The sequence below is a fragment of the Magnolia sinica genome, chromosome 17, assembly GCF_029962835.1.
Source record: "Magnolia sinica isolate HGM2019 chromosome 17, MsV1, whole genome shotgun sequence".
Taxonomy (NCBI): Eukaryota; Viridiplantae; Streptophyta; class Magnoliopsida; order Magnoliales; family Magnoliaceae; genus Magnolia; species Magnolia sinica.
In genome coordinates this window covers 60716911-60724762 of record NC_080589.1, presented here as the reverse complement: position 1 = coordinate 60724762, position 7852 = coordinate 60716911, and positions in this window count along the sequence as shown.

Below are 7852 nucleotides of genomic sequence, written 5' to 3'. Positions count from 1 at the left end.
GCTCGTGAATGGGTTCGCCATCGACATGCCGGATAGGTATTGGCAGACTATCAGCCAGGTGGATAGTGAGGTTTCTTACCCTCACTTGGACTGTGCGGCTGAGAGAGAGGCAGTGCCATTTAGAATGTACTAAACCACGGTGATGATCCCAGAGATGAACTGTACTGATATGTGGACTTATTGAGCAAGAGTTACATACTCATTCATTCACTTACTATCCACTCGGGCTGGTGGTACGTAACTATTTATTACGTGTACCTTCGCAGTGGCTAGGATTTTGGTTGGGGCATGCGACTAACCTGAGATCAGGAGTTTACCACATTGAGTCTGACTATCCAAATTTAGGTATGCGACTGGTTTGGATAGAAATGCCTTGTGATGGACCCCATAGCCTGCGATACTACGTATTATCATCCCGACTTCACACTCCAGTATGGTCATTCCATTCGCACCGCACATTGCATGACATCCGTGGCATATAACACTTTGGGTTACTGTGTTTCTGCATTTATATGGTCTAGATACGGCTGACGTATTTGTGAACTCATCAGGAAGTATATATTGCATTGCGTCCTCGGCATCTGATAATCAGCTCTCTATGACCCCTCATTTGCATATTTGATCTGTATTGCGTACTCTGATATTATATGACTCATGGACTTGTTAGTACTTTCGCTTAATCTATTATCGTATAATTTATGATCTTATCAGTATTTCTGCTTACTCTAATAATTCATGATCTTGTGAGTATTTCTGCTTATTTCGATATTGTTCGATTTATGGATTACCAGTATTTCCGGTATTGTATGATTATGGCATTGTATTGGATACTTGACACTTACCTTGTGCACACACTTATACCACCCTTTAAGCTTTATATAAGCTTATGTACGATAGATGCATGCAGGTGATGTTAGGTTGCATCGGCATTGAGCATGGAGCGTGCAGCTGTCTTCTGAAGCTTTGATTTTATTTGGACATATGTATTTCCCTTTCAGTATTGTATTCAAGTTTATATTAGTGGATATGTGATGATGATGTTGTTGCCTTCGTGATTTGGGTATACTTGTGGTTATGCTTATTACGAGCTAAATGTACATTGGAAAAAAAATCCTCCTTGTAGGATTCCAGGATCGGAATCTGGCGTATGGACGCTAGAAGCTGAGAATGGGGTACTACGGAGGCTGTTGGCACCGGATTCGGCAATCGGAAATTTTGTGAGCCCGGTTTCCGAGTTTGGGGCGTGACAATCTACTTGTTGGGACCCACCATAATGTTTGTGTAAGGACCTATCTTCTTACAATACCACTTGAAAGTAGGACCCACTATGTTGTATGAGAAAAATTCACGCCATCCAACCGTGACTAACTTTTATGTGTATATTATATACCCAAATTGTTCAACTTAAGGCTCACTGTATCTTATGAGGTTTATTTGTGCCTTCCAAACCATTGTAGAACTACTATGATAATTATTTGCAAATCTAACCTGCTAACAACCTAATGGAATATTTATCTTGTGAAGGATATGGTGTAATTCTGAATACAATTAATGTTCGTGATTATGATAGCTATGGATGATATTAGTGATGTTAGTAATTATGGTTAATAGAAGTATGTGATTTAATATCTTGATTAATATTGTTCCACTTCCTAGCATACTAAATTCATCTACTTAATCATGTTGATATTGATTATACTCATACGTTATTGAATGATGGTATGTACAAGTGTACTTCAATACATTTGTTCATGTATAAGATATGTCCTCTTCAGTTTAGTCACATAACTATGGATTGATATAATTGATAGCGGCATATGATGATTATATGTCATTTTTGGCTTAAAGGTTAAGCAGACCCTAAACTCATGGCATTATATGCATACCACATGCCCTTGAATGTATGCCTTATCATAATTGCCTAAATTCATGCATAATCATGACATACATGATGATCGAAATACCACACTCGTGATGTTTAAGATGAGTTGAGTCTTAATGACGAAATGTACATCTATGATGATGACTTGGGTTATCCCTGAAAATGAACGGGACACCAGAAGTGTGGAAATAGTAGGGGATGATGTGCCCCTTGTGTTGAAAGTCCCTAAACCCCTATGCTAGCTAGGGATGCCTCACCGTCAGGCCGAGTGGATACATGGGTCATGGATTTGACTCCCACTGACGAGGTCGGGTTGACAAGAGGTGGGTCTAACATGCTTAAGGGCTGAGGTGCAAACAGGGACTGGTCTGACTCGCCGGCGAGGAGAAGCATGAATGAAGTCCGCTACTAGCATGTCGGGTGAAAGTCCACCGTAGGGCGGGTATGTGAGGTCAATTACTGGTGTCTGTTGCATGGGTATCGACCACGGTGTTTCTCATGATATACAGTTGGTGGAAGTCCACCACAGGGCGGGTATGCGAGGTCGATTACTAGTGTCCGGTGCATTGGTGTCTGTAAGTGCTATGGTTTCCTGCTCCTTTGGTTGTCAAATTTTGTGGTGTCAAAACCTCAATCTATGTCTTGTTAGCTCATTAGTATATATGATCAAGACATTGCATCACATCTCTAAACACTTTATTTCAAGTTAAGAATGAAGAACAACTTCAAATCATTTCAAGAAATGCAAGTACAAGCTACAACGAAAGAAGTGATCTTGTTCAAAGACTCAAGTTCATGTACAACTCGAAATGAAGTGTAATTCAAGCTCTAGAAGATCTCAAGGTCAATGCTACATCAAGTATAGAGATCTTAAGCTTTACAATCTTTAAAGGTCAACTATCATCTGAAGAAATGAAGTGTCAATGTTCATGCCTCACTTTTAAGGTATGATTGACCTTAGATTGACCTTAGGGTAGGTCATTTTGTATACATAATTCAAATTGAATCATTTTATAGATGTTTGGTTTATTCTAAGACTAGTCCTGAACTCTGTTCGACTAGTCTTAACTCTGGCTCGACCAGTCCAAGAAATTTCTATACCAGTCCTAAGTTGTTGCAATTTTTCAGAATTTTTTAGTTGAGCTACGACCAGTCCATAAGACTGCTCGACCGATCGTAGGAACAGTGTCGACTCGTTCTAGGACCAGTCGTGCACCATCGACTCAAACTACAACGATCAAATCAGGTACCTCACGACTAGTTGTAGGATGCTCACGACCGGTCGTGACCAGTCTTAGAGGGCTCACGACCGGTCGTGGACACCATACTACCAGTTGTGAAATGGTTTTATCCGATCGCGCTTAAAATTTCAAAAATCTGTTCGGTCTACGACTAGTCGTAGTGTCCTCAAGACTAGTCGTAGATGCGATTTCTGTAACTATAAATAGAACACGAATTTCAGAGTTTCATATCTATATTCAAGAAAAATCAAGGCATCAATCTGAGATAAGTCTGTGTTCAATCTTAAGCTAATTGTGCATTTTTAATTTTCTCTTTTGTTAGCTTTTTCTTATTTGATTTTGTTTCTGTATTCCAATCTAATTTGAAAGAGGAATTGGGATATTCCACTTCTTGGAATCAAAATCAAATAGACCTAGCCCTAATTAGATTTAATTTAAAATCAATTAGAACTTAGAACTATTTTTTAAGTGAGTATTGGATATTGAACTTCCACATTCGAACTTCTACTTTGATTGGTTCTTCCGGGCTGCTACAAAAGGAGAAATCTAGGTATTTTACTGTATTGTAAATTTCCTTCATTTTGGTTTTTATTTGAGATTTAAGCCAAAAAAATCTCAATCTATTGGTTATCTAAGGAGAGCCAAGAAAACTCAGAAGTGGGGTTTTTTGAATTGTGTAAGCCCATTTGAAAGACACAATTGTGAAGGTTTTAGGTGAACCTATGAAACCTATTTTCATAGTGAACGCTGATATCCCCTGTGTGAGGATATTAGGAGTGGAATAGTAATCTGTGTGGCTGTTGTTTAACAGTTAGTGAACACACAGGAGAACCACTATAATTCTTTGTGTATTGTGGTTTAAATGTTTGCTTTATTTCTATATCATTTATCATTCAAAATTATGAAATGTATGTGTGGATGTGAATGTTGTAATATTTACATTTCAAGAACTGTGGGAAATGTTATAATAGTTTAGATTTCAATTCTTGCGATTTCCTTTCTGTTCCTTTACAGTTTTAGCTTTTAATTCTCTAATTGTTCTAGTAAGGTTGTCCTGCCATAAACCCTTGGTTTTTATGATGAAAGGTTGTCCTTAGAACAACTAGATTTTGTGATTGCTTTACATTCTGTATTGTGAATTATTATCCTTCCTGTTCTTGGCTATTTTATTGTTTTTTTCTGCTGTTATTATTTTAAATTTGGCATAGTCCTATTCAACCCCTCTAAGACATATAGCTAGGCCTTTTCAAGTGGTATCAGAGCCTAATAACTCGTTCTAATTCTTTATATTTGAATTTATTTCCCGAGCTAATTGATCTAAGCTATTTATAAGATGTCAAATTTTGATAGCCTTTCAGTCACTAGGCCTCCACCATTTGATGGCTCCAATTATGCCTATTGGAAAACCAGGATGAGGATTTTCCTTAAATCCATGGATAAGAGCGTGTGACAAGCCACAGTGACTGATTGGAACCCCCTACCACTGAAGTAACTGGTATCGATGGTTCAAAATCAATAAAAGTTTCACCATATTTCACTTGGACCACAGTTCAGAAAAGTGAGAGTAGTGCCAATGCAAAAGCACTAAATGTAATCACTTGCGCACTATCACCGGATGAATTCAAAAGAATTATATCCCGTGATACTGTAAAGAAAGCTTGAGATATTTTAGAAATGACACATGAGGGTACTTCAATTGTCAAGAAATCTAAAGTCCAACTCCTCACAACCAAATTTATGGAAATTCATATAGAAGAAAATGAAATGTTTATGGATTTTTATACAAGATTAAATAACATTGTAAACTCTATGTGGGGTCTTGGTGATAAAATCTTAGAAAGTAAAGTGTGTACAAAAATACTATGCTCACTTCCTGAATGGTTCAATTCTAAGGTAACCGCGATCCAGGAACTTCGTGATACAGACAATATGAGGGTAGAAGAACTAGTTGGTTCTTTACAAACATATGAGTTAAACTTTAAAGCTCCTAAAGGTAAATCTATCGCTCTTAAATCTTCTAAATATATTTCTCAAGAAAATTCTAATTTAGAAAATTCTGAAGATGATATGTCTCTTTTAGCGAAAAAGTTTTACAAGATTTTAAAAAGTAAAAAGAGAGTTGACTTTCAAAAATCAAATGATAAGAAAAGATCTAAAACCAGAACTTGAAAATCTTTAGAAGATAGTCAATGTTACAACTGCCAAGAATATGAACATTTAGCAAACAAGTGTCCTAAAAAAGACAAACCCAAAAAGAAGAGTATGTTGGCTGCTTGGGATGAATCCTCTGATTTTGAAGCCTCTTTTGAATCAGAAGATTCTGAAATCGAGTCAGGCAGTAAAGTTAAAGCCCTTATGACTCTAGCCAAATTCACTTTTTCAGTTAACGATGATTCAACAAGTGAAGAAAATCTGAACAGTGATTGTGAAAATGAAAAAGATCTTCAAGATGCTTGCAATGGCCTATACAAGGAAAGTTGTAAAATTGCTGTAAAACTAAAACTTCAAAAAGAAAAGTTTTTAAAACTTAAAGAAAATTTTGAATCACTTATTTTAGAAAAATCCCACATTTCAGATTGTTTTGAAAAATCAAAATGTGATTTAGAGTTTAAAACTTCCCTGAATGAAAACCTAAAATCTGAAAATGAAAAATTTAAACTTAAAGTCTCTTCTCTTTTGAGTTTAAAGGATACATGGAGATATACCCAAGGTAATCTAAAGTTAGAAAAACTTTTGTCTGAATCAAGAAAATGTGGTGACCGATTTGGTTTGGGTTACGATAAAAGTGTTCCTCCTAAACAGAAGAATACTTTTCCTAAGTTTGTGAAAGGAGAATCTTCAAATTCAAAAGGAAATAGTTCAAATCAAAAGTTTTCTAAAAATGTTAAAACTTTTCAATCTTTTAAACCTAAGAGTAATTATATCAACTGTAAAAATCAGAATCAAAACCCTTTGGTTGAAAAGATAGTTAATTTGTTTAAGGAGCTCTTAAAATTTAACTCAGTGGGTCATTCCTATAACAATTATAAATACAAAAAGACCAACTATACTCCTAAACCCAAAACAGTTTTGAAATGGGTTCCTAAGGTTACTTGCTTGGTTGCTCACACGACTTTCAAAGCTTCAAGCCATTCAAAGTGGTACTTAGACAGTGAATGTTCAAGGCATATGACTGGTGATAAAGGTCTATTTACCGACCTCAAAGACATGACTGATGGTTCAGTCACATTCAGTGATGGCAGCAACTGCAGGATTATTGGCCAAGGTATGGTTCAACTTTCTAACATCCCCTTATTTGAGAATGTTTTGTACGTTGAAAGGTTAAAACATAACTTGTGAAGCATTTCTCAAATATGTGATAAAAATCATGGTGTTAAACTTCTAACCTAGGTTGTGAAATTTTAAACAAAAATAGTTCAGTAATATTAATTGGTCGTAGAACGTCTAAAAACTGTTACATCGTAAGTGATTCTAGCTCATCTAATCAACTGTGTTACATGATCCATACCGATGAGACTGAGTTATGGCATAAATGCCTTGGACATGTACACTACCGCAATCTCTATCGATTGAGCAAAAGAGAACTAATAAGAGGTCTACCTAAATTATAAAAAGTAGACAAAATATGTGGCGAATGTTAGATTGGCAAGCAAACTAGGAGTACTCACAAAAAAATGAATTCCAATGCCACATCTAAACCTCTCGAACTTCTCCACATGGATCTTGTAGGACCAACCAGGACGGAGAATCGAGGTAGCAAAAAATACATATTGGTAATCATGGATGATTTTACCAGATTCACTTGGGTAGCCTTCCTAGGGGATAAATAAAAAACCCTTGATGAAGTAAAAAGGATTATCAAACGGATCCAAACTGAAAAATGTTCTCAAGTTAGTAAAATCCGTAGTGATCATGGATCTGAGTTCGAGAATAGCAGTTTTGAGAAGTTCTGTAGCAATCAGGGGATATTACAGTTTTAGCATTTAATTCTCTAATTGTTCTAATAAGGTTGTTCTGCCATAAACTTTTAGTTTTTATAGTGAAAGGTTGTCTTTATAACAATTAGATTTTGTAATTGCTTTACATCTGTATTGTGAATTATTATTTTTCTTGTTCTTAGCTATCTTATTGTTTTATTCCGCTGTTATTATTTTAAATTTGACATAGTCCTATTCATCCCTCCTCTTTAGGACATATAGTTAGGCTTTTTTAGTGTCGGCCATGGTGCTTCCCGAGATATACACTTTGATATGGTATGACAATATGATGATGATGATGTGATTGCGGATGCCCGTAATACGGTTATGGCTGTGGTATTGGAGAAATGAAAATATGACTTGGTGATGCTGGTAGCATTGATTCAGAGTATTACTATAATGCATATGCATTGCATTGGCATTGACATCATACCTTACGTACTACACGCCTTTCACCACACATGATTTCTTCAAGGCATATTTATCTTGCTTGCATGTAGGACACACTGCACACACGAGTGTACTCATTAGGCTTTTTGCCTAAGCTTTCTATTTCCCATTTTTTTCAGGGCTAGAGTAGCTTGGAAGACTTAGTTTTCTCAATGCATTACATCTATTTTTCGATTTGGCAATGTTGACGTTATGTACCTTTTGTAAAGCATTATACTTATAATTATCAGGATTTATAATATACTTGTAATCATCAAGATTTATAATAGAGAGTGTTGATTGGTATTTTGATCATGAATCTT